General features: G+C 46.4%; 2 long non-coding RNA genes across 5 annotated transcripts; both read left to right on the top strand.

Moving 5' to 3' along the window:
• The first annotated feature begins 545 nt into the window (after nt 1-545).
• Gm46204 lies at nt 546-1546 on the top strand. Its single transcript, XR_001779700.2, has 2 exons — nt 546-852; nt 1068-1546. It is a non-coding gene; the product is annotated as a predicted gene, 46204 (long non-coding RNA).
• Nucleotides 1547-5381: 3835 nt separating this feature from the next.
• Gm35696 lies at nt 5382-21908 on the top strand. Of its 4 annotated transcripts, none has more exons than XR_872133.2 (3): nt 5382-5473; nt 5770-6060; nt 18232-18431. It is a non-coding gene; the product is annotated as a predicted gene, 35696 (long non-coding RNA). The 4 variants fall into 4 exon arrangements; XR_380885.4 differs by lacking the exon at nt 5382-5473 and adding an exon at nt 15272-15383 and having other exon boundaries at nt 5533-6060; XR_872130.3 differs by lacking the exon at nt 5382-5473 and adding an exon at nt 21069-21908 and having other exon boundaries at nt 5548-6060; nt 18232-18403.
• Nucleotides 21909-27902: the final 5994 nt, after the last annotated feature.

The raw sequence follows: 27902 nt of genomic DNA on the forward strand, positions 1-27902 counted from the left end.
GAAGTAGCAATACAAATAATTTTATGGTTGGGGGTCACCACCACATGAAGAACTGCATTAAAGGGTCACAGTACTAGGAAGGTTGAGACCATTGATATAAAGGGTTGGGGCCTCAAAATATGACTCAAACCAGCCCATAATGTACTCCAAAGGGAAGAAAACATCAAATAAATAACCATAAACTCAAATCTATGACTATCAACTATAGTCTTTGCTACAAAGGCAGAGTTGAGGGGAAATTACCACAGAACTTAACCCAAAGGAAGGAGAATTTACAAATGGCCCTGTGACTTCTGGGCTGGGTGGAAGAATCTTTGCCCTCCGTCTCTCAAAAACAATACAGCCATTGAATCTGGCATCAGCAAAACTTCAAAAATCACTGCTTGTCCTGGAGGCGCGGGGTCTAGCCTTAGTTGCGGGCGATAAATAAGAAGTAAATAAATAAATAAAATCGTCACTTGCCCTCGCTGTCCTGACCCCAGGTTTGGATTTATATATAACTGGGCATGCCCGAGCCCACGGGAATGCGGATGGGGTGGGGGTGGGGGGACCGGGAGAGACACCATAGAGACACAAGGTGGGGGCGAGGAAGGCAGAGAAAGCCGCTAGGATCTCTCCCACAGAACTGCGATAGGAGTTAATTACTGGGAATGATTGATGTGACATCATTGCCAGCGCAGAGACCGCTGCCAGAAAGCTTGGCATGGCCCCCTCGCCTGACAGCCAAAAAACACAGGTGTCTTAAAGAAAAAGTGCGGCAGAGAGAGCTGAGTGAGCAGGAAACCATTTGCCCGGAAGCCCAGCCCAGCCATTCAGAGCTGACTGCCGCTTACACGTCCTCTGCGTTGCCAGGTGACCATGAAGCTTCCTGGCTTGCTCCAGGGGCATGGGGTAGAGGGGACTGTTTTCATTTCCTGTTGCCAAGCGGCCTCTTAAATCCTGATTGTGAAGGCTGACTGTCCCTAGCTTTTGTCCAGGGCCCGCGGCACGGCCATTATGTAGGGCAGAGCAGGCTGAGGCTTAGAGAAAGGGTTTTTAAATTTTTCTTTCTTTTCTTTTCGAAACAGTGTCTCAAGAGTCCCCGGCTGTCCTTGAACTCCCGCGGCACCAAGAGAGATCATGAACTCCTGATCCTATTTATCCACACACACACTCCACCCCCACCCACCCGCACACCCCGGTGCTAGGATTGCTGGCTTGAGCCACCATATCTATCTCCTCCAATGTTGGGCGTGGAACCCGAGGGCTTCTTGTGCGCTCCGCAGGCACTCGGCTAGCCAAGCTGCCTCCCAGCTGCACACCGTTGTTTTAGGGACATCTCCAGGGACACTTCCTTCCATTGTGGATGAAATCCAGAAGGCCAGCGTTCCAATTCTGTCTACTTCACAGCCACCTTGCTTTTCCATTCCCGTGCAGGCTTCCTAGTGATGCTATTCAACTTGATCCTCTTACTCGTTTGGTAAATAGTAAGGGACCCCTCCTAGTGTCCCCCTAAGCTGTGATTAACCTCCAGAGGGGACACACGGGTATAAACTATTCTGCAGTTCGAAAGTCTCATGGGGGATAAATATTTACATGTGTAGGAAAATGCTTCCAGATGACATCAATGTGGTTTTTTTTTTTTTTTTTTGAAAGTGTATGATCTGTTTCTAAAGAGTTGAAATCCGGGCAGAGTTCAAAGCAAATATACTTTTTGTTGTTGTTGTTGTTTTGTTTTAGTTTTTTCGACACAGGGTTTCTCTGTATAGCCCTGGCTGTCCTGGAACTCACTCTGTAGACCAGGCTGGCCTCGAACTCAGAAATCTGCCTGCTTCTGCCAAGTGCTGGGATTAAAGGCGTGCGCCATCACTGCCCGGCGCAAAAATACTTCTAATGATGTTTTCTAAACAAGTAAAAAATTATTTTTGAAAGGGTCTCAGGTCTAACCTGGCCCCTTACTTTCTATGCAGCTGAAGATGACCTTGGACTTCTGATCGCTTCCTCCAGACAGCAGGGATCACAGGTGTGCCTTACCTGTGACCCTCAGCTCCGCTTATGTCGTGCTAAGGATGAAGCCAAGGGCTCTGCAGATGCTAGGCAAGTACTCTACCAACTGAATAAACTGAGTTCCCAGGCACTAAATCCTTTCTGGCCCCTCGGTGGCCGGATGACTAGGGACCTAGGGGTTAAGGGTCATTTCCAGTTTTTCCTCTGAGGCAGAAGAGCGCACTTCACGTGGTTGTGACGAACCTCGCTGAGAGGACAGGAGGCTTGCTTGTTCTGTGCCACACAAGAACCCCGTGAGCAAAGCCACAACTGGCGCACAGTCAGAGGCCGGGTCGCCTTTCCTGCAAGCTGTTCCTACACATGGGGAGTGGTGGGGGCGGGGGCAGGCCGCTAAGCAGCTCTCTGAAAGACAAATTTCCCCTTTGTTTCTGCCTGCTGGAGAAAAGTGTGTTTCTAGTTTCTAGTCAGCAAGTTACGCCAGCTACACGAGCTGTGGCTTGACAAAGAAAGAGGTCAGTATGAGAAGATATTAAAATTCAAAACCCATTTCAGAGACCCGCCTTCTCTCCCGATCGCATGGTCGCAGGAAGAATCCATAAATCAGAAATGAGGTCAAGAGTGGTGTTGAGTTCAGCCTTATTCGTCCCTTGATAATATCATCATTCCCAGATGAGAAATACAACGGAGACAGGCTTGAGCCCAAACAGCTGTCGTCCCACTTGGACAGCCACCGAACATCAGTTTTAGGCTAACACCGAACGAGCCTTTCAAGGGAAGCAATGTGTATCATTAGCTCCGTCCATCTAAACCAGCCATCTGTAAAGATGAAGTCTCTGCTGGGGGTTTTGGTTTCAAAGAAAAGATTAAGTCCAGAAAGCTATCCGCCCCCACAGAGTGCACGAGGTAGGCCCAAGTCAGAGAGAGCCAAAGCCTAACCAGAAGCAGCTGAGGGCGGAGCCAGAGCTGAGGGCGGGGTCAGATCTGAGGGCGGAGCCAGAGCAGCTGCCGAGAGTCAGAGCCCCAGGTGTAGGCAGAAGGAAGGCAAATGTGGTATGCGGGGAGCCGTGATTTTAAATGGCTTTTAAATTTAAATGTATGCATTTATTCGAGTGTGTGCACGCACTTGGTTTTGGTTTTGGTTTTTGGTTTTTGGTTTTTCAAGACGGGTTTCTCTGTATAGCCCTGGCTGTCCTGGAACTCACTTTGTAGACCAGGCTAGCCTCGAACTCAGAAATCCGCCCGCCTCTGCCTCCCAAGTGCTGGGATTAAAGGCGTGTGCCACCACCGCCCAGCTACGCACTCGTACATGTGTATGTGGGTGTGGGTATAGAGGTCAGAGGACAACTTGTAGGAAGTCAGTTCTTTGCTTTCACCACGTGTGTCCCAGAGATCAAACTCAGTTGGTAAGACTTGGCAGCAAACCCCTTCACCCACTGAGCCACCTGGCCTGCCCAAGACCCTGAGTTTTTAATGTAACATTGGCAACGTGGCTCAGCGAGTAAAGGCACTTGTGGCCAAGGCTGACATTCAGAGATCAGTGCCTGGGACCTACATGGAAGGGAAAACCGACCCTCACAAGTTGTCCCCTAACCTCTCTCGTGTCATGACATACACACATACATGCAGATGTATGTAACACACACACAGGTGCAGTGCAATAAAAATGTCTCAAACTGGGGCTGGAGAGATGTCTCAGCGGTTAAGAGCACTGACTGTTCTTCCAAAGGTCCTGAGTTCAAATCCCAGCAACCACATAGTGGCTCACAACCATCTGTAATGGGATCCGATGATGCCCTCTTCTGGAGTGTCTGAGGACAGCAACAGTGTACACATATAAATAAAATAAAATGGTCTTTAAAAGATTAAAAAAAAATTATTTCTGGCCACTCTGAGACACACACACACACACACACACACACACACACACACACCAAACCTATGCCTCGAGGGTGATGATGGATAGAGAAGGGAGGAAGAGGCCGTGATGTTGGAGGCGATCCTCAGTGGCCACATGGGAAAGGGACAGTGCCACTGTTAGTACACTGCACAAAGCAGCAGGCTGGAGACCAAGCAGAGGCTAAAACCCAACCTGTGCTGTGGCAGCCAGCTGGGCTTCCAGGGCAGGCCTGTCTGCCAGAGAGGGAGTCTTGCTGCACCTTTGCAAAGAGCTTGGCTCCAAAGAACACTGGAGGCTTAGAGGTTGAGAGAAGCTGCAGTTTTGTATACAATTATACGTCTGGGTCACTGGACATTCCAGCGGGCACAACCTTGCCTTAGCAAAAATCTGCTCTGGAAGCGAATCTTAGGCCTCACTCATTCTCACCCTAGCTCATCCTGAGACTTCCTAGTTAACCCTGCTGCTGTAGAAGGAAGAGGGGGACCCTAAGTGGACAAGAAGAGTGTTCACTGCTCCTGTTCTGGGGGGCTGTGGGGAGGCAGGCAAGAGATAAGGCCAAACCTCACCAAGCTGTGGTCCTGTGTCACTTTGAGTGCTTGTGAATGCTTCAATCCCAGACACGGGGCCCTCTGAGGTAATAGAGAAAAGAAAAGCCAGCAGGTAGTTAAAAATGTCAAATTTCACCTGGTGTGGTGACACATGCCTTTGATCCCAGCACTTAGGAGGCTAAGGCAGGTGGATCTCTGTGAGTTTGAGGCCAGCATGATCTACATAGCAAGCTCCAAAATAGCTAGGACTACATTGAGAGACCCTGTCTTAAAAAAAAAAGGCATATTTATATAATACCTATTTTACATCCCTCCCCCATATTTGGGACAGACAGAGACACTGGTATCTACACACCCCTGTGTACACTCATACAAAGGTCTGAGAGAAAAGGCAAGGGGCTCTACATAGTGACTGTCTCACAGAAGTCTCCTGAATTAGAACAGGGGCTGCCATCTTGTCCTCCTGGTGTTCAGTAGGGCAGGAGGGAAGAGGGAAGCCCTCCATGCCAGCCTCTGAAGGGTTTCCCCTATGGACACCCATCTCCTAAGCCAGCAGTGCCACCAAGGACTCTCAGTCCGAGCTGTGACTTAATCTGCCCTGAGTTCCCGAGTCAGGAGATTAATCCCTCATAGTAGCAGTGTCTGCTTTCTATTGTGTGACACAGCCTGACACCCACAACAGATATGGATACCCGGGTTTGCCCTTCCAACATCTTGATTCAAGAGTTAAACTTCTTTTCTTTAGAAATTATCTTGTCTCAGATAATCTGCTATAGAAAATGACTGAGACCCTGTCTAGGAATGTGATTTCACAGCTGCAAGACCAGAGGCTGGGTACTATTCAGGGTTTGTTAACTATTTCAGAGAAGTCTCAAAGCCTACTGTGTAGGAGGTGGCTCATGGGCCTGAGCAGGGGCGGGGACTGGGACGGGGACGGGGAGGCGGGGTCAAGGGTCCTGTCATGTTACAGCATGGGGAGATTCCATAGCTGTGCTCAGCGTGTGATGCCCAGAGTGATCCCTGGGCATGGAGGATATAGGAAGTAAGGGCTGTTATCTGACCCCCCCAAAAAAGGGAGGCTGGGGGAGGCAATGCAGAGTTAGGGATGGTGAATCCTGCTTCTCCACACAGGAAACGGTGGCGTGGGGTCACCAGCAGGACCTTCTAGCCACATCTCTGTATCTGCCCTTATCCAGTCCCAGCTGATAAAGGCAGAGCCAAGAATCACTCTCTAAGGTTCAAGTCAGAGGTCACTCGGGTTCCGCCTGCGGGGAATTACTGACGTCACCAGGCGTCTGTCTCTGAGCAGTACTTCTACAACAGGTCTCCTCTCTCCAGGCCTCTTTGAAATCCATCTGCCCAACAGTTGCAAGCCCCAGCTGCTGCCTTGAGGCTTCAGGCGGTGGGGAGAGAATCAATTATCCGACCTCAGCCGCTGCAGCCTGTGCCCCAGCCACGCCTATGAAGCTGCGCTTAATGTGGACCTAAGCACTCCAACAACTGCCTTTTGCCCGTGGTCCCCACCTGGCAACGCGATAAACATGGTCTCCGCTATCAGGAGAGTTTAGCAACACCGGAGATAGGGACCAGCATGCACTGCACCTTCCGTGTCAGACGCCTTGTGCACAAGTGAGTATCTGGGCTTTATCCTTAAAACTCTTTAAAATTGCGTTTGAGTGTGTGTGTGTTTGTTTATTTTATGTGTATGTTTTTGTGCTAGAGTGGAGGTCAGAGGACAAACCTGTGGGAGTTCTAGTCGCACCATGCGGATCTTAAGTATTGAATCGTTCGTTGTTAGGCTTATAGCAAGCACCCTAACCAGTTGAAATGTACTTACTTATTTGTTTTTGAGACAGGGTTTCACTATAAAGCACTGGCTGTCCTGGAACTCACTAAGTAGACCAGGCTGGCCTGCCTCTGCCTCCTGAGTGGTGGGATTAAAGGAGTGGCCCATTGTGACCGACCCTGGACTTTATTTATAACCGTGAGCCTTTCACACATTAGCCAATGCTCTCCTTGCCTCTGCCTGAGAAACTTCTGGAGTGTTATTCATATCCGTTTTTAGAACTCTGGATGTGGCTAATTGAGATTGTATTCATTGCTGACTTGGCGCCCTTTCCACCTGTACTTCTGATAGTTATAGCAATAAGTGTCGTGACTAAGCCACCGGCGGGGCTCGGGGTCCTTCGGTCCCATTCAGGACCCCGAGAGTCTGACTTACTGGGTGCCTGCTAGGTGGCAGGCTCTATTGGACCTCAAGTTTTGAGGCCACTGGCCTTGCATCCAGTGAGTTTTGCTTCGGACAGTGTTCCTTAGATGCTTTGCCACAGTGCCATGCAAATGGATTAAATGGCAAAACCCAAAAATGGTTCACATTCCGCGGAGGAAAAGGCAGGAATGTCTAGGATGCTGAACATTCTTAGAAAAGCTTTCTTCATCTATATTCTGGATATGGAGTTCCAGGATGCCTGCCCCCCCCCCCACCACAGCTGATGGTTGAGTTTAATCTCCAAAATCATAGGTTGATAGTATAAATAAGGAAATGGAACCCTACCTACTGAGCTCAGAGGGGAGACATCTGGGAAGTGATTACATTCGATCAAGTCCTTCGGGCCAATCCTGATGGCCTCTGGGAAGAAGGTATTATCAGTTAGACTCTGAGATACGCATGCATTCCTGCCATAGTGTATCGAAGTCATGGGGACTGAGGCCAGAGCCTGTTTGTGCCTTCAGGATCCGAAGCCGTAGGCTAAATAGCTCTCCATTCTCCATCCAGTGGGCTGCTTCAAATACGTGGCTATAGTAACAAAAATCTTTCTAGTAAGTAATTTCCATCAACAGAACTCTTCCCTCCTTTGGATGTCAGTAATTGGGGCAAAAAGAGAGACCAAGTGTGTTCTAGAGCATGTTTAAGTGCCGAGGGTCGCAGATAGGGCCACGCGGGAACCACTGTGCTACACTACCAACTCCAACGCAAGAGACTGCTTCTTCAATCCTGCACCAACCTCTTGCTTCTGGTTCCCAGGACAGTTTGCTTTTATTTACCATCTACTTCCTCATGCAGGGTCTAACCTGGGTTCACTAAAATATGCAAAAAAAAAAAAATCAAGATTTAAAGCACTTTCCCCTCCATGGTTTTAGAGCTTTATTGTAGAAAGGCAGAGAGAGGGCTGGAGAGATGGCTCAGTGGGTAAGAGCACCCGACTGCCCTTCCAAAGGTCCGGAGTTCAAATCCCAGCAACCACATGGTTACTCACAACCATCCGTAACGAGATCTGACTCCCTCTTCTGGAGTGTCTGAAGACAGCTACAGTGTACTTACATATAATAAATAAATCTTAAAAAAAAGAAAGAAAGAAAGAAAGAAAGAAAGAAAGAAAGAAAGAAAGAGAGAAAGAAAGGCAGAGAGAAAGAGAGAAGGTAGAAAGAGAGAGGGTGGGCATGGCCACATGGAGAGAGGTGGGGAGAGAGGGGGAAAAGGAGAGCTAGAGATGAGAATAAGAGAGGTGAGAGCTTAAGAGTTAAAGGACGTGTGTTCCTCCCTTGGAAGTGACAGAGTATAGGTATGAACTGGAGAGAGTGTTCTTCCCCTGAGGGTCTCTCTTCTTCTTCAGAGTTCTTTCTCATTTTTTTCCTTAAGAAATCCATTTTTTGGGGGCTGGTGAGATGGCTCAGCGATTAAGAGTACTGACTGCTCTTCCAGAGGTCATGAGTTCAAATCCTAGCAACCACATGGTGGCTCACAACCATACATGATGAGAAACAAATAACAAAAAAAAAAACCTATGGGCCAGAGCTAGCAGGGCTGGAACAAGAAGGAGAAGGGAAGGGGGAAAAAGAGAAAGAAAGGAAGAAAGGAAGAAAGGAAGGAAGGAAGGAAGGAAGGAAGGAAGGAAGGAAGGAAGAAAGAAAGAAAGAAAGAAAGAAAGAAAGAAAGAAAGAAAGAAAGAAAGAAAGAAAGAAAGGAAAGAAATCCGTGTTTGCACTGTCCCAAAAAAAAAAAAAAAAAAAAAAAAAAGTAGTGGGAGTGAAGTATTTCCTGACTCTAAGAGAATGAAGACAGGAAATCAGCGCTTACTTCAGTAGAGCTGGGCTAATAGTTGTCAAGAGTCAGAGCCCTTCTGTTGTTTGCTTTGGAAATTACACATTTTCCATTGCCAAATAGTAAATATTGTTTAGCAGGTGAGAACTGTTGCATTGGATTGAGGACATATGAGACAAAGCTTAGCATTCACGATACTGTGTATCAATAGCCAAAACTCTAAAGCAATGATCAGATTCCACAGAGATGGCAGACACACAAAGAAACAGTGGACACCGGAAGGCTGGATTCAGTCCCTGGGCACAGTGTCCAGAAGCCATTGTGCCAGGCTGGGATGGGGGCTTCAGTGAAGAAAACAGGCATGGCCCCTTCCATGATGGAATTACATTGTAGGTGGAGGGGTAAGGAACAAACAGAGCAAGACCACACGATGCCAACCGGTAGGAAGAAAACGGCCCAGGGCCATACGGCAGCAGGGAGAGGAATGGAGGCTGCTTTAGTTTGGGTAGTCCGGAAAGGCCTCCGGGAGAAGGTGATATTTGAACTGAGACTGAAATCAAGGACTGAGTGCCTAACGGATCTGGGGAGACTATAACAGGTGATTGAAAAGTAAAGGACATTTGTGTGAATGTGTATCTCTATGTATAAGTGTGTTCTTGTGTGTATGCGATGTAGTATATGTATGTATGTGCATGTTTATGTTGAATGTGTGCAGTATGTCTGTGGTATGTATTTGTGTGAGGGAGGGTGCGAACTCACTCTGTTAACCAGGCTGGCCTTGAACTCAGAAATCCGCCTGCCTCTGCCTCCTAAGTGCTGGGATTACAGGCGTGCGCCACCACTGCCCGGCTCTGAGAAATACTTTTAAGCTTTCTTCCTCCTCTTCGTGTATGTGTGTGTGGTGTTCATATGTGTAGTATATGGGTGTGTGTGTGCGCACGCACACTAGAGTGTGCCCGTGTGTGCGTGTGTATGTGTATGCATATATGTATGTGTGCTCTCAGAGGCCAAGGGAGGACATTGAGTATCCTACACTATCACCCCCCACCCTAATCCCTTGAGACGGGATCTCTCATGAAACTGACAGCTAAGCTGGTCGCCAACAAACCTCAACAGTCAATTCTACTGTCTCTGCCCCAGAGCCCTGGCATGACTGGCGCACACAAGGCGCACACAACCCAGTTCCTTACATGGGCGCTAGGGATCGGCGCAGATCCTGAGGTTTGCTTAGCAGATGCTTTCCCCGCTGAGCCATTGCTCCATTTAATCTCGTTTTAAAAAATAAACCCGCCGGGCGTGGTGGCGCACGCCTTTAATCCCAGCACTTGGGAGGCAGAGGCAGGCGGATTTCTGAGTTCGAGGCCAGCCTGGTCTACAAAGTGAGTTCCAGGACAGCCAGGGCTACACAGAGAAACCCTGTCTCAAAAAACCAAAAAAACAAACAAACAAACAAAAAAAATCCCTTCCCCAGAGGCTGCCTCTAAGTGAGACATGGGATTTAATAACGAAAGGGCTCCAGAAGACAAATCCGATACAGTGCTAAGGTGACTCTTCAAAGCCTAGAGAGATAATTGGCTGGGCTGAGCAAAGTAGGAACACTTGTGACCCTGACAAAAGAGAAGGAGTCTCCAGGGAAGATGAATCTGGGAGGACCCAGAAGACATTCAGTCCCTAAGGCCTTCAGGACTCAACGCGGGCACCGTCATCTCTAAGAAGCTCCGAGGTGGCTCTTCTCTTCGGGTCAGGACTGAGGGTAGATGTCACTGTTATGGACCGGATATCCATGGATATGATGAGGGCCCCAAAGAAATACTGGCCAGGTGGTGCCACTGAAGTCTCAGGAGCCACTAGGCCACATTGCTATTACTGATGAGTGCACTAGACAGGCAAGGGGCCACGACCCCCAGGACTTGTGACTTAGTTAAAACAGTGTGTGTTCCAGGAATAAGACTGACGAGAATCTAGAGTGCTGTTTCTATACCAGAAGAAGGTGGGAGGCCGAGGGAGGGAGACATTCCCACAGAAGGCCACATCCCTTCAAACCCCCGCTGACTGACAAGGTGGCTGGGTTCCGAGGAGGAAGGACCCTGCCACCAGGGCCGGGACCTACTGTTACCATCCTTACAGCCATTCTTCAGAGAAACCTTTAGACCTGGGTAACTGGAGAGCTGAGAACGGAGTGTTTCATCTTTTCTTTTTCTTTTTTCTTTTAAAGATTTATTTATTTATTATATGTAAGTACACTGTAGCTGTCTTCAGACGCACCAGAAGAGGGCATCAGATCTCTGTTACAGGTGGTTGTGAGCCACCATGTGGTTGCTGGGATTTGAACTTCGGACCTTTGGAAGAGCAGTCGGGTGCTCTTACCCCCTGAGCCATCTCACCAGCCTCGTGTTTCATCTTTTCAAGGACTACCAGACTAGAGAGCAATGGGCTCCATTCCTGGAGCTAGCCCTCTCCTTTCTGTACTTATGGGCCTCTGACAGAGAATATTTGGCTGCGGTGCACATGGCAACCATGTCTGGCCATGTTCTACTGACCCTCCTGCCTTTACCTCGAAGGGGCTGAGATTACAGATGTGTGCCACCAAGACCCGATGGATGCTAAGAAAGCACTTTGCCAACTAGCCTACAGCTCTAGCCTCTCTTTTTAAAAATTAATTGGTTTTTGAGGTGCCGGGCATTCGGTTTAGAGCCTCACATGTGCGGGACAAATGTTCTAGCACAAGCCAACACCCTCGTCCCTCCTCCCCCTCCTCCTTCCCCCCTCCTCCCTCCTCCCCCTCCTCCCTCCTTCCTCCTTCTTCCTCCCTCCTCCCTTTTAAAGCAGAACTTTTATGTCCTTTAGGAATGCCCAGTAGGAAAGGAGAGAAAGAGGGGGAACAGTATTAGTGGAGGATTGAGCCTGAATATAAAAAATATGCTTATCATTTCCTTATTTCGTAAAAGTTGCTTAACCTCTCTAAACCTTGGTCTCCTTTGTAAACTTGATCTCATTTGTAAACATTGGGAAGAAATATCATTTCGTGCTGAGAGGGTCAGCAAGATGACTCAGCAGGTAAAGGTGGTGCTGCACAGGACTGGGGTCCTGAGATTGATCGCTGGAAGGAGAGAACCAATTCTACAAAGCTGTCCTGGGAACGCTACGCCTGCGCTGTGGCACATAAGCCTCCTTCCTGCATGTGCGCAAACACAGGGGGAAAAATCCATTTAGAAATACCTTGCACTGTGGCAAGGGTGACCCCAAGGTTCTCTGAACAGCACTCGGAGTCTTTCTGAACGTTCACGTTCGTGATGTTGGCGACCTGGGCCTTCTCCAGACCATTCAGCGCGTGGAGCCTTTAGAAGACAGGTCAGAAACTGACCAACATCGCAGCATAAGGAGTTAGTGTTAGAGCGCCCTCTGCGGGTGGCACCACAAACAACAGGCTGTTTAGTCTAAAAACCCTAACTGACCAAACTGCTCAGTCATATCTTACATCCCGCTTTGGAGTGGTTGAATTTTCTCTTTTTCTTTATTTTGATTTTTTTTCGATACAGGGTTTCTCTGTATAGCCCTGGCTGTCCTGGAACTCACTTTGTAGACCAGGCTGGCCTCGAACTAAAAAATCCGCATGCCTCTGCCTCCCCAGTGCTGGGACTAAAGGTGTGCACCACCACGCCCGGCTTTGGTTGAATTTTCTAATGGAGTTTAAATATTTATATGAATTTGATTTTTAAGTTTAATTTATTTTATTTGCTTTCTTAGATGAGATTTTGCTACTTTGGTCAGTCTGTCTTGAACTCACGAGCAGCTAGGATTAGATGTGTCTGATCCTAAATTTTAAAACATGCTTAAGAGTTGGTCATAGTGAGTGGCACACACCTTTAATCCCAGCACTTGGGAGGCAGAGGCAGGCAGATTTCTGAGTTCGAGGCCAGCCTAGTCTACAGAGTGAGTTCCAGGACTGCCAGGCCTACACAGAGAAACCCTGTCTTGAAAAATCAATCAATCCATCAATCAATTAATTAATTAATTAAAACAAAATAAATGTTAAAAATGACTGTGCAGGAAACTACAGATAAAATTATAGTTTGACAAGCTTTTTAACAAAGATTTATTTACTATTATACATAAGTACACTTTAGCTGTCTTCTGACACACCAGAGGAGGGCCTCAGATCCCACTACAGATGGTTGTGAGCCACCATGTGGTTGCTGGGATTTGAACTCAGGACCTCTGGAAGAGCAGTCAGTGCTCTTAACCACTGAGCCATCTCCCCGGCTGTAGTTTGACAACCTTGCTTATGAACTTCTGGTGTCTCAGTCAGTGTTCTATTGCTGTGAAGAGACACCATGACGAAGTCAACTCTTATAAAAGAAAGCATTTCATTGGAAGCTAGCTTACAGTTTCAGAGGTTTAGTCCATTATCATCATGACAATGAGCATGGCAGCACACAGGTAGACTTGCTGCTGAGGGGTTTCTAAGAGTTCCTGAGGGTGTATCTAAGAGTCTCTACAGCCAGATTCGTAGGTGATAGGAAGACTGTGAGTAGCTTGAGCGTGTGAGACCTCAAAGCCCGCCCCCACAGTGACACACTTTCTCCAACAAGGCCACACTTCTTAGTAGTGCCACTCCCTATGAGCCAAGTATTCAAACCCATAGGCCATACCCATTCAAACCACCACAGCTGGTAAGGGTGTAAGATGATATTCGTTCCATTTATGAATTTTTAAGTGCATGATTTGGGAGGGGGTAACCATAGACACAGCCCGGCAGTTAAGAGTGTATATTGCTCTTGGGAAGAGCTGGAGTTCCATTCTTGTCACCCACGTGACTCAGCTCACAACTGACTATAACTTCAGCTCCAGGGGCATCCAATGTTGCTGACCTATAGGCACAAACCACACATGGACACATCATTTAAAATCATGGACATTTTAAAGAGAGCTACTAGTGGTGCAAGACCAAGAAGTCTCCCTCAGGAACCTGCACTGAGGAACGGAGCAGAAAGTAGGGGTGGATGTTTATATAAAAATAATATTCCTGGGCTGGAGAGATGGCTCAGTGGTTAAGAACATTGACTGCTCTTCCAGAGGTCCTGAGTTCAATTCCCAGCAACCACATGGTGGCTCACAACCATTTGTAATGGGACCTGATGCCCTCTTCTGGGTTGTCTGAAGACAGCTGCAGTGTGTACACTTATAAATAAAATAAATCACCGGGTGGTGATGGCACACACGTTTAATCCCAGCACTTGGGAGGTAGAGGCAGGTGGATTTCTGAGTTCGAGGCCAGCCTGGTTTACAAAGTGTGTTCCAGGACAGCCAGGGCTATACAGAGAAACCCTGTCTTGAAAAAACCAAAAATAAGTAAATAAATAAGTAAAATAAATCTTTTTTTAAAAAGGAAGCTTCAGTTAAAAAAAAAATTCTCTATGTGGTGGTAGTGCGTGCCTATAATCCTGGCACTAAAGTTGAGCCAAGAAGACCGTGAATATGAAGCCGGTCAGGTCTACACAGAAAATACTAGGCCAGCCTGAGTGAGATATGTGATCCTCATCTTAAAAAAAAAAAGTTACTATTACTGCAGTTTTATTTATAACATTAGGAAACAACAACAACAATGGCTAGAGAGATGGCTCAGTGGTTAAGAGCACTGACTGCTCTTCCAAAGGTCCAGAGTTCAAATTTTCAGCAACCACATGGTGGCTCACAACCATCTGTAATGGGATCCGATGCCCTCTTCTGAAGACAGCTACAGTGTACTTATATATAATACATAAATAAATCTTTTAAAGAGAGAGAGAGAGAGAGAGAGAGAGAGAGAGAGAGAGAGAGAGAGAGAAAGAAACAACAATGAAACCAGGAAGAGTTCAATCAAGTCTAAGATGCAGTGTTAGAACAAGGAAGCCATGCTTTCACAATGGGATGAGCGGAGACGAAGCTATGCCTTTCTGTCTGTACAATTCTAGTTTTACCAAGAAATAACTGTAAACAGTGCACAGTCACAAACGACAGGAATTGAAGGTACTCAGGAATTCAGAGCAAGTGTCTCCACTTGGGGGATGACAGGAAGTTTAAACGTTTTTTTCCCCTCAAACTTTGTTACATGTTCCAAATTCTCTGTAATAATTGTCTATTACATTCATAATAAGAAAATTTGTGCAGTACAAAAGTCAGCCAGATTTGAGCTTCCTAATCTTCACAGCTATAAATGTAGAAAGTGAATGTCAGGTTTTATTAAAATTTAAGTTCAGGACTGGAGAGACTGCTTAGCTGTTAGGAACACTGGCTGCTCTTCTAGAGGTCCTGAGTTCAAATACCAGCCACCACCTGGTGGCTTAAGACCATCTATAAAGGGAGGTAATGTCCTCTTCTGTCATGCAGGCACACATGCAAATAGAGCCCTCATAATACAAATAAATACATCTTTTTTTAAACAAAACAAAAATCTAAGTTTAGGGAATAACTAAATATGTTAGAGTTTTTTGTTATTAAGTGTATCTGTGTGTATGCAGGTAGGGGTGTGTGTGTGTATGTGTGTATGTGTGTGTGTGTGTGTGTGTGTGTGTTCAGTAAGTCAAAAATCCACCTCTGGTATTGTTCCTCAGGAAAATTAATATTTATTTATTTATTTCGGAGTCCAGGTCTCTCACCAGCCTGGAATTCATTAAGTAGGTTAGTCTGGCTGGCCACTGAGCCCCGGGGAGCTGCCTGTCTCCACTTCCTCAGCTCTGGGGTTACAAGTGTGTGTCACCATGCCCTGATTTTTTGACATGGGCTTTTGGGCTCAAACTTGTGTCTTTTTGCTTGCAGGGCAAAGGCACCTACTAAACCATCTCCCCGGTCCCTGAAGCCCAGGCTGACCTCACACTTCCTCTGCTGTGAACCTTGACCCCTGCCTCCACCTCTATGGCTGGGACCACAGGTCAAGTTTACAGTTTCTCTTTCATTTTGGGAGACAGAGTCTTTCTCTGTAGCTCAGGCTAGCCTGAGATCTCATCATGTAACTGTGGCAAACCTCTTGCCTCAGCTTCCTATGTCTTGGGATTAAGGTATACAGCACTGGCTAGCTATGTATGTATGTATGTATGTATGTATGTATGTATGCATGCATGTATGTATGTATTTATTTATTTAATGTGACGTTAAAGTGAAACCCGGGACTTCGTGAATTATTCTAGATGAGCTACTTTCCCATTCCTAAATATATTTCATTTTGAAATTTTATCTTTAGACTTCTTTATTTTATATGCATCGGTGTTTTGCCTACATATGTGTATAGACACCGCATGCATGCCTGGTACCTGAGAAGGTCAGAAGAGGGGGTGGGATCTCTGGAACTAGAGTTATAGATGTCTGTGAGTCAACATGTGGGTACTGGGAATTGAACTCAAGTCCTCTGCAAAAGTAACAAGGGCTCCCAATCACCGAGTCGTCTCTTCAAGTCCCCTCAGCCCTGAATACACTTTAAAGGAGGACTTACAGTTGAAAAGAGTTTTAACACAGTATTTTGGCGGATTAGTTGGTAAGACATCTGGTGTGCATATAGGAACTTGAATGTGGATTCCCCGAATCCATCGTCAGACCAGGCTTTTTATGTGAGCGACCAAAACGCAGGTTCTCTTGAGCATAGAACAAGTACTTGATCAACTTTACTGACTTTCTAGCCCTCTACTTTAAAAACATCGATACAATGTCTACAGCTGGTGACTATTTGTTACAGTCTTATAGAGAACAAAAAGAGAGGAATTTGAAGTTTCATAAAACAAGAGAAATACTACTTAAGAAGCTAAAAATGCTAGTTCTCCTGACTTGCTCACTCCACATCATATGCATGTAGCCAATTTTGACTCTGTGCCTTTGTGGCAGGAGGGGTGTTGAGACAGACAAAGCCCTGGCTGTCGTGGAACTCACTGCATAAACCAGGCTGGCTTCAAACTCACAACAGAGATCAAAGAGATGGCCTGTCTCTGCCTCCTGAGTGCTGGGACAAAAGGTGTACCCTACCAGCCAGGCTGACTCTGTGCCCTTTATATATGCACAAATAGTATCTGCCCATTAGGAACGGAAGGTGAGTCATACAAGCTGTGGGGTTCAGGTACCCTTTGAGTCACTTCCTGGAGCATTTGTTTAATTAAACTTTACACTGTGCTCAAGTCAAACAGGCATGCTTGTCTCTGGAGCTCCACAGAGGGCCTCTGAGTCATCCGATTAAGGTATCCAGATGCTACTCCAAATCCATTCTAGTCTCCAGGAGAGGAGGGCGCCTTCTGAAGCTATTGTTAAGGCTGGAACATCTCGGAGGGACTCCCACCCACAGCAATCTATCATCCATTACCAAGAAGGAAGCCATCCGGCTGCCAGCAGGGCCCTTATTCAAGCCCCTTACCGATTCCTCATGGGCTCCCTCAGCTCCTGCCAAGTGTAATTAAGCTGTGGCGTGGGGACCTCCACATGCGAGCCACACATGTAGAACAAACTCTTCAAAAGAGCCTCGGCCTTTCTGATTAAGAGTCAGTTTGGCGAGCAAAGAACAAGGGCCGAACTGTGTTGTGTATCTGGTCTTTCGTGCTCGGTGTTAGTTGGGGGGTGGGGGTGGGGGTGGGGCAGGGAGAGTGAGCCTCTTGATTCCAAAGAGTGCCTCTTACACAGAAAGGCGGCTGAACTGTGTTGAGAAACTTCAGACAAGATACTGAGAGATCATTTCAATCTAGTGCCCAGACTTTGGAAAAAATTAGCAGCTTTTTAGTAAGAAACCTACATGTCAGGAGAGGGATGTTAACGTTTGCAGAGGAGTGGTCATTTTTGCCCTATCCTGGCACTTCTGGAATCTTAGCAGGTACAGAGGATAGAGGTGCTGGAGTGGTGACAGGAACCAGCTGAGGCCCTTAAGCAGGCCATCACCCCCACTAGCTAATGTCGCTTCTCAGCTGTCCCATTTCTCATGGTTCTAGTCACCCCAAGACAAGCTTGATCTGAAGATATTAAGTGAGAGACTGCAGAAATCTGTAATTCCTGAGTTGAAAAATCATTACTGTTGCTATATTTTCGAGACAGTGTCTCTGTCATCCAGGCTGTCCTGAAACTCACTGTATAGCCCACAGTATTTTTAAACCATGGTAATCCTCCTGCCTCAGCCTCCCAAGTGGTAGGATTAATATCATAAGGGTGAACCCACCATGCCTGGCTTAAAGAATGTTTATTGGGCTGGTGAGATGGCTCAGCAGGTAAGAGCACTGACTGCTCTTCCGAAGGTCCTGAGTTCAAATCCCAGCAACCACATGGTGACTCACAACCACCCGTAATGATATCTGACTCCCTCTTCTGGTGTGTCTGAAGTCAGCTACAGTGAGTGTACTTATGTATAATAATAAATAAATCTTTAGGCTGGAGCAAGCAGGGACTGAGTGAGTGGGAGTTGACCAGAGCAGAGGTCTTAAAAATTCAATCCCCAACAACCACATGAAGGCTCACAACCATCTGTACGGCTACAGTGTACTCACATATGTAAAATAATTAAATAAATAAATCTTTAAAAAGAGAATGTTTATCATAGTGTTTCTTTAGTAATCATTGCTGATCTTTTACTATGTCTAATTAATAAGAAATTTTTGTAGGTATGCACATATAGAAAAATATATCTAAATAGGGTTTGGGACTTCTTTGAGGTTCAAAGTGTCAACTGAGGACTTAGAGCACACCTATATTACAGGTGTGTCCCTAAGACTCTAATGTCACTTGAAGTTTTCTCTCTCTGTGTTTCATGCTTACAGTTCAAGACGGGAAGCCCCAGCATCAAGTGTCTGCCGCCACTTCTGCTGCCTGCTGCCTGCTGCCATGCTTCCCCGCCAGGATAGACTCTGACCTGCAGGAATTATCAGCCCCAAAACAAACCTTTTCTTCTATAAGTCACCTTGTTCATGTGTTTATGACAATGCCGGAAAGGTAATAAATACCTCAGAAAAAACAACCATCACAATTCCAAGTTCATGTTCTGTGGGCATGGAAAACAAGCCTTTCAACAGCCTGCCCCTGTGCATCCGAGTGACTGGCAGATTAAAGCCCTGTGCTCTTTGACAAATCCGTTGGCCTACCCTACCATGTTATTTATAAAATTGTGATACGCCCTAAGGAAAGACATAATGATAAAGAGCTGTCACGGATCTGATTGGCTGAGGCTACCTGGGCAAGCCACAGGTTCATTCTTCCAGCATGTGAATGGCAGGCAGAAGCTCAGAATGCTGCAGGAGCAAGTGACATGTCTTCCTACCTGGCCGTTCCTTTTGCTGGGGTGTCTTACTTCATAAGAGGACATGCAACTCAGCCACTTGCCATTCTGAGGACAGTCCAGATGTAGCAGGTCCCGGCAGTGAGCGTGGCAGATATATTTACCTTCTGAAACAGAAAACGCAGACGGCTTTTGTGAAGATGAACAGGGCTCTCTGTCCACCCCATAGGCAAAGGGAAATCTAAGTCCCGCAAACAACATAACCCAAAGTAATGAGAACAAATTAGCCCCGTCAGTTCACAAGAAAAGGCTAAACTGCTAAAAGTTCTAGGCAATCCTGGATTTCGCTGAGACGCAGTCAGGGCTTTATTGTCTCTTTATTATCTTTTATAAAAGCAGGGTATTGGGTATGTTGGCTGATTGTTTTTTGAGATACAGTCTCATCCCATAGCCTACCTGACTTCACCTCAAGCTCTTTGTTTTATTTTGGTTTTGTTTGTTTGTTTGTTTGTTTGTTTTTAAAGATTTATTTTATATATATGAGTACACTGTTGCTGTCTTCAAGACACAGACACACCAGAAGAGGGCATCAGATCTCATTACAGATGGTTGTGAACCACCATGTGGTTGCTGGGAACTGAACTCAGGACCTCTGGAAGAGCAGCCAGTGCTCTTAACCACTGAGCCATTTTCTTAACTTTATTTTATGTGGGTGTTGCATGTATGTCTGTATATGACATGTTGCATGCATGTCTGTATATGACATGTTGCATGTATGTCTGTATATGACATGTTGCATGTATGTCTGTATATGACATGTTGCATGTATGTCTGTATATGACATGTTGCATGTATGTCTGTATATGACATGTTGCATGTATGTCTGTATATGACATGCTCATGGGGGCAAAAGAAGATATCAAATCCCCTGAACCAGGAGTTACAGATGGTTGTGAGCCATCATGTGGGTGCTGAGAATCAAACATGGGCCCAGGGTTCTTTTTTTTTCCTTTAAAGATTTACTTATTATACATAAGTACACTATAGCTGTCTTTAGACACACCAGAAGAGTGCATCAGATCTCATTATGGGTGGTTGTGAGCCACCATGTGGTTGCTGGAATTTGAATTCAGGACCTCTAGAAGAACAGTCAGTGCTCTTAACCTCTGAGCCATCTTTCCAGCCCAGAAGCAGTGTTCTGAGGTTTTTGTTTTTTTTGTTTTTTCGAGACAGGGTTTCTCTGTGTAGCCCTGGCTAACCTGGAACTCACTCTGTAGACCAGGCTGGCCTCGAACTCAGAAATCCGCCTGCCTCTGCCTCCCAAGTGCTGGGATTAAAGGCATGCGCCACCACTGCCCGGCTTAGCAGTGTTCTTAGTGACTGAGTTATGCTCTAGGCTCTGGCCCCAAGCCCCTTACTGTCTTGCCTCCACCTCCCTAGTGACAGAATCACAGGTGTACACAATCATGGTTGATTCACAATTTTTAAAAAAATGCAACAAAGTTCACAATGCATGAACTTCATGGTTTAAAGAGCAAAACCCAGTTGTTTTTAGTACGGTTAAAATATTGCTAGATCATCACTGCTATCTCCTAACCATGTCTGTCTTCCCAGAAAAATACTCCATACAGTGGGCACCGCCCATTCCCATTTCTCTAACAACCATTCATGTAATTTCTGTCTCTATGGATTTTCTTATCCTGGATATTTTATACAAGTGGCTTTTTTTTTTCCCTCTAAGAACTTTGACTCAGTAGACTATTTCCAAGGTCTGTCTGTGACAGCCTGACCAGCACCTCATCTGTTTGTGCGGATGAGTGAATGACCAAAATCTGATTCTTCGCTTATCACTTGATGGATTTAGGCTTGTTCCTTCTGTCTGTCTGCACTAACTACCTTTGCTGTGGTAACCCCCCCCCCAACTATGATATAAAAAAAACTAGACAATAGTAATAGAATACATGTGCTATGAAAGGGGGCAATACTGGGGTGAAAGGCTTAGGCAGGGGTGGGAGGGGGAAGAAACAAAGTGGAGGGGGTGTAGGGAGGTTAACTGGACCGACAGATACGTGGAAAAGCCTATGGAGAACTGCTACTTTGTAAGCTAACTTAAAAATATCAATAAAAAGCCTGGCAGTGGTGGCATTCCCCTTTAATACCAACACTGAGAAGGCAGAAGCAGGCAGATCTGAGTTTGAAGCCAGCCTGGTTTACAGAGTGACTTCTAGTATAGCCAGGGCTATACAGAGAAACCCTGTTCCAAAAAACCCCATATATATATATATATATATATATATATATATATATATATATATACATATACATATACATATACATATACATATATATGATGTTTTTATATCTTATTTATTTGATTTCTAGGGAGGAAAGGTTTCCTGTGGCTTACTGTTCAGTGACACACAACCTATCAAAGCATGGTGCAGAAGAGCAGAACAAGAGGCAGCTCTGAGTGCTTGTTGGCCAGCTTTCTCTACATAGCCCTGGCTGTCCCTGAACCCACTATATACAACAGGCTGACCTTGAACTCACACGCACCACCACACCCAGCCCCATGCAAAAAGAGCCAGTCCCTACTCCAACCCCAGAAGTGGGTAGGCTGGGAAGAAGGCTTCGGCAGCAGAGTATCGCTGCCTTCAGGAGGAGACACGGCAGCTTAGGAGGGCCAAGGAAGGCTTGCCTTCATCCCAGGTTATACCTAAGGTGAAGTGCTCTAGGCATGGACCACCTGGACTTAAGGGGGTTTGGGAGGTCACCTCTTCCTTTGGCTATGGTCTTCTTCACAAGGCTAGAGGGACATATTTACAGCTATCACCTCTGACTCTAGATATCATCCTTTGGGTAACCAGGAATGCAGTCTGTCTAAGTGGCCTCCAGTCTGATCTCAGGGCCAACACAGGCCTCTCTTGTCTGAGCTCTTCTCTCAGAGTGGATGTCAACTGCTTACTCAGAAGCCTCAGGGCTGACAGCACATGCAGGTGGTGGTGCTGGAGAGATAGCTAGTGGGACAGTGCTGTTGATTAGCTTTAGACACAGGGATAGGGTCCACTCATCCAAGGCCTCAAGTGTTCTAAAGATTGAAGCTGGGGGCTGGAATAGAAGCAAGGATAAGATACAGGCCCATAAACGTCTATTGAGGCTACAGAGATGGCTCAGTGGTTAAGAGCACCAACTGCTCTTCCAGAGGTCCTGAGTTCAATTCCCAGCAACCATATGGTGGCTCACAACCATCTGTAATGGAATTTGGTGCCCTCTTCTGGTGTGTCTGAAGACAGCAACAGCAACAGTGTATTCATACATTAAATAAATAAACCTAAAACAAAACAAAATAAAGTTGAGTCAGTCTGTCTGTAGTATAACATAGCATTTGTCCTGGCTGGTTTTCTGTGTCAACTTAACACAGCTGGAGTTATCATAGAGAAAGGAGCCTCCTTTGAGGAAATGTCTCCATGAGATCCAACTCTAAGGCATTTTCTCCATTAGTGATCAAGCACGGAGGGCCCATTGTGGGTGGTGCCATCTCTGGGCTGGTAGTCTTGGGTTCTATCAGAGAGCAGGCTGAGCAAGCCAGGGGAAGCAAGCCAGTAAGGCACATCCCTCCATGGCCTCTGCATCAGCTCCTGCTTCCTGACCTGCTTGAGTTCCAGTCCTGACTTCCTTTGGTGATGAACAGCAATGTGGAAGTGTAAGCTGAATAAACCCTTTCCTCCCAACTTGCTTCTTGGTCATGATGTTTAGTGCAGAAATAGAAACCCTGACTAAGATAGCATTTTACAAAAATTATGTAATTATTATTGTCAGGATCTGGAAGTGGAAAAGGAGGTCTTGAAGATGAATTATGGGTTGCTTGTGTAATTAAGGAAGCTGTAATCAGATGGATGAATGGATGAACGAATGAATGAATGAATGAACGAACGAGAGAACTCCAGGCAGCTAGAGACACAGGTGTCAGTGAGGAAAGATGGTCCACTGTGAGCCAGGCGTTCAGGGGAAAGCTTGTGATGGTTCGCATACAGGAAGTGGCACTGCTGGGAGGTGTGGCCTTGTGAGAGTGGGTGTGGCCTTGTGGGTGTAGGCTTTAAGACTCATTCTAGCTGCCTGGGAGCCAGTCTTCTGCTAGTAGCCTTCAGATGAAGATGTAGAACTCTCAGCTCTGCTCTCGCCATGTTTGCCTAGATGGGTGCCCTGCTCTCACCCTGATGATGATGGACTGAACCTCTGAATCTGTAAGCTAGCTCCAATTAAAATGTTGTCCTTTATAAGAGTTGCCTTGGTCATGGTGTCTGTTCACAGCAGCCAAACCCTAACAGAGACAGAGCTGAATCTGGCTGCAGTCACAGGCTGGCCTCGAACTCAGAGATCCAGAGATCCGCCTGCTTCTGCTTCCCAAGGGTTGGGCTTACAGGGGCACGCCACCACTGCCCTATACTGCTGAGGTATAGGGAAGGCAGACTGGGGACATGTGGACCACGGGAAAAAGCAGTTTGCTGGCCACGTGGCCTGGCTTGAAACTCTGCTCCCTCTTCTCAAAGACTTCAAGGTTTACACAGATTACCAATCCACTGGGAAAAACACACGTCACGGGAGCATTTTCAATATCCATCTATCTATCTATCCATCCATCCATTTTATTTACTGTGTGTGTATATGTGTGGGTATGCATGTGCACACATGCACACACACACACACACACACACACACACACACACACACACACACGTGTCATAGCAAGTACGTGGAAGTCAGAGGACAACCTGCAGATTGTGGTTCTCCCCTTCCATCATGTGAATTCAGCGGATCTCAACCTCAGGTCTCCGGGCTCGGCAGCCAGCTCCTTTACCCACTGAGTCACCTTGCTAGCTAGGCCCACAGAGGTCTTCCGGACCCTAAATGATGGAGTTGGAGCTGGGGGCTGGCTCAGTGGGCAAAGTGCTTACTGCGCAAACTTGAGGAGCTGAGTTTGGATTCTCAGAGTCCACATAGAAGTCAAACATATCAGTGCACATCTGTGAACCCAGCACAAGCGGCGACAGGCAAACTCCCAGACGCTGTGACCCCAAGTGGTCTAGCTCAATTGGTAAGCTCTAAATTCAGTGACAGAGCCTGTCTTAAAAACATGGTGAGCGATGATAGCAGACATAGGCGGAATGACCTCCACACATCCTGACGTACCTGTGTCACGTGGACACATGCATACTCCTAACACAAGCACACAGGGGAGCTTGGGTAAGCCATAGAATCAAGTGTGTTCAGCCTGAAATGCTCAGGCAGGCTGTTGGTTGAAATCACCACAACAAACTATGAACAAAGCCTGACACTGAATCATAAACTTGCTTAAAACGTTAGGAGACATTTTTAGCCTTCTGTTTATTTTGTAACTCGACTGGGTAGCAGCTGTTGAGGGTGAGCCTTAGAGATGACAGTGTCACATTGTGCTACAATGTTGAAAAGTTGGAGGCAGCACTGAGAATGTTTTAGGGTAGGAACTTTAGACAAGGTGGGGGCTGATTTTTACCTTAGGAAGAATCAGGGCAAGGCTGGAGGGCTGCCGGGAGGGGGTGATCAGGGGGAGGTGGGCATTTTAGGAGGACAAAGGTAATGAATCAGAGAAGGAAGGAGGAAGACACCTGTGGGGGCTGTGGAGAAGGAAATCAAGACCAGTGAGCTTCAAGAAAACAATTGGGGGCTGGAGAGATAAGTGTGCAGTAAGTGTGTACGCTGCTCTTGCCAAGGACCTGGGAGCTGTTCCTTTCATTTACTCACTGGTGGCTCACAACCCATCGTCACTCCAACTCTGGGAGATTTAATATCAAATATACGCACACTCATATACAGGTAGAGACTTATACACAGAAATAAAAATAGAAGGCTGGGGAGATGGAGTAACAGTTAAGAGCCCTGAATGCTCTTGTAAAAGACACAGGCTCAGTCCCCAGCACCTGCCTAGCAACTCATAGCTATCACAGGGCATCATCTGATGCCTTCTTCTGGCCTCCACAGGCACCAAGCACACACTTGGTGCCCATATACACACACCATATAAGTACTCATGCAGACATATAAAATGAAAATAATACTTTAAAAATTAGAATAGGGCTGGAGAGATGGCTCAGAGGTTGAACGCCCTGACTGTGCTTCCAGAGGTCCTGAGTTCAATTCCCAGCAACCATGTGGTGGCTCACAACCATTTGTAATGGGATCTTGGTGCCCTCTTCTGGTGAGCAGGCATATATGCAGGCAGAATGCTGTATATAATAAGTCTTTTTTTTAAAATCAGAATAAATCTCTTTTTTTTCTTTCTTTTTCTTTCTTTTTTTTTTTTTTTTGTTTTTTGTTTTTTGTTTTTGATTTTAGAGACAGGGTTTCTCTGTGTAGCCCTGGCTGTCCTGGAACTCACTTTGTAGACCAGGCTGGCCTCAAACTCAGAAATCTGCCTGTCTCTGCCTCCTGAGTGCTGGGATTAAAGGCGTTTGCCACCACCACCCGGCTCTTTTTTATTCTAAAGGAAAGAAAATAGTTGAGTTGGCAAGGCGAAGTGTCACAGCAGTGAAGATAAACAAGGGGCCAGGTGCTGGGAGCCCAAGAGACTTGCCTTAAAAGGACAGGAGAAATGAGAATGAAGGGAGGGATTTGACTCAGGGAGTCTCAAGGAGTCTCAGGGGAGATTAAGACTAGAACTTGCCCACAGAGCACATGGATGCCGCCACGTTAGTAATTAGTAAAATCTAGATGTTGCATTGGTAGGTAAAAGGCAAAGGTTGTTTACATGTCAACCTACACCCTATGGACTAAGGTGATAACCTGGTAGGTCAGGTCAGAACAAATCAGACCCAATTTGATAGAATTCTGTATTTGGGCTCAGACAGGATATATGGTACATTTTAATTTCTTACTTCATTTCTTCCCCCTTTAAAGCTACTTGTCATAAAAGAAGTTCCAGGCAGTCTGCTCTTCCCTGAGGACTAAACTAAATGGCCACTTTGCTGTACACATGTACCGTACCTGCGTGGCAGTAAAGTCAACAGCCAAGCTGAGCTAGCGAGCTGTGTGCAATGTGCGAGTCCACATTTTTCTAAGAGGGAACTCTTTAATAATAAGAGAAAGCATTTTCTTCCTCTCTCGAGATTAATTTGCACCTCTGGGATGTTGTGCCTACAGCAGACAGACACCTTCCCCTACTAACATAACATTCGCAAGAAGCAAACATAACTCCGAGCAAGTCGCTCTCCTTCTGCATGAAGTTTTGATAGAGTTATGGTCTTTTGAAGGAGCATTGAGTTACAGGATGACACAGCACCACAGGCTTATCTATACATTTCATCCTTACTGTTTTGTGGTTTTGCAACACAGCCTCAAACCTGCTTATTGTGTAGCTGAGGATAACCTTGAACATTCAGTCCTTCCAATTCCACTTTGAAAGTGCTAGGTCTACAGGCGTGCACCACAATGCTCATTAGATGCCCTGGGACTCGAACCCAGGACTTTGTACATGCTAGGCAAGCACTTTACCAACTAAGCTACATCCACAGCTTCCTAAAGGGTACTTTTTTGGTAGCATATATAACTAAGCATTGCTGAATGGGTGTACATCTTACAAGGAAAGGCGTGGCACAATATAATTGACAGCACTTCTCCATCCTTACCGATACATAAAGTGATGGTGTTTAGCAAGAAGCTGCTAAGCTGGGACAAGCTCAGGAGATAGAGTACTTGTCCTGCATATATGAAGCCCTGGACCTGACCCCAGCACCGCATGTACGAGGCACAGATGTGCTTGCCTATAACCCCACCTGGCACTTGGGAGATAGAGGCAAGAGGAGCAGAAGTTCAAGTCATCCTCAGAGGTGAGTTCAAAGCCAACCTGAGATGATATCTGAGTTACCCTGTGTTGGGAAGAGAGAAAAAAAAAAAGATCCTGGCTGTGGTGGTTGGCACCTTGAATCCCACTTAGAGACAGATGCAGGTGGGCCTCTGAGAGTTTGAGACCATCTTTGTCTACATAGTGAGACCTCATCTCAAAAGAACGATGACAAGAAAACAGTGGTGCCTTAGATTCGACAAAAAGTGATGCTGTGCCTTCTACCCTGGGGGCTGTTCCAGACAAGTGACTCCTTCCTGTTGCCAGAGCCTCTAACATTGGTGAGGTGTTCCTATGGCAAGCCATAGCCATGACATTTGTCATAGTTTAATGTAAAGCTTGCTGTGCGCATCGAGAAAAGGCAGGTCATGGATCAAAGCCATAGGTTTCCTTTCTGAGACCATCTCAGCCCTTTTACCTTTACCTCTCTGTGTCTCTCTGTGTCTCACACCCCCCCCCCACACACACCTACAAGCCACCTCCCACACACAAACCTCACCCCCACACACACACCTACAAGCCGCACCCCCCACCACCACCATTTCTAACCGGATTGTTTTCCATCTCTAAATGCAGAAGCCACAACTTTTTTCCCCCTCGGTATTTCATTTCTGTTAAAACATCTGCTAATAATCAAGACTTCCTCATTTTCTGAAAACCCAGAGATTCCTCTCCTGGGGACGAGAGGGAGGGCATTCTTCGGAGATGCTGTGACACCTGCATACATTCCCCCCATTATTCTTCAATCAGCACTATTACCCAAATGTCTCCTTGCTTTCTAAGACCCAGAGCCACAGACTCAATGAGCCTGAAAGTTCTTGCGTCCTTTTAGGAAGAATCTGAACACCAAGACACACATGTCCTTGATATTTATAACTGGTCAAAATAACGCTGGAGTCAGTGTTCCATCTGTCACCGAGAATCAGACCTTCCGAGCTGTCCCGTAAACTGTGGTTTGCCATCCTTTCTTTGTTCAACTCATGCTACATTTGAAAGAAAGCACATTTGCCTACAAAAAAAACAGAACTTCCTAGGGAACTGCTTACAAATGTACTCCGATGGCGAGAAACGCAAACAGAGGGCCTGCCTGAAGTGTTCATCCCTGACCCCTCAGAACCAGCTGGGTCCTGCAACATCAAAAGCATAAGCAATTGATTCCAAGTGGGTCCCCAATCCCTCCCAGCATCCCTGGGGCCCTCAGACATCTGACCTGAGCGGAAGGCTTACCCGGTCTGTGGGTTTTCTTCACCTGAAAGTTGATTTTATCCGAGAGCTTATAAATCGCAGTCCCCATCTCTGAGCTGAGCCCAGCCCTGCTGTGTAGCACGGAGAGACAGCTG

Source organism: Mus musculus, chromosome 10 (assembly GCF_000001635.26).
Source record: "Mus musculus strain C57BL/6J chromosome 10, GRCm38.p6 C57BL/6J".
NCBI classification, from domain to species: domain Eukaryota; kingdom Metazoa; phylum Chordata; class Mammalia; order Rodentia; family Muridae; genus Mus; species Mus musculus.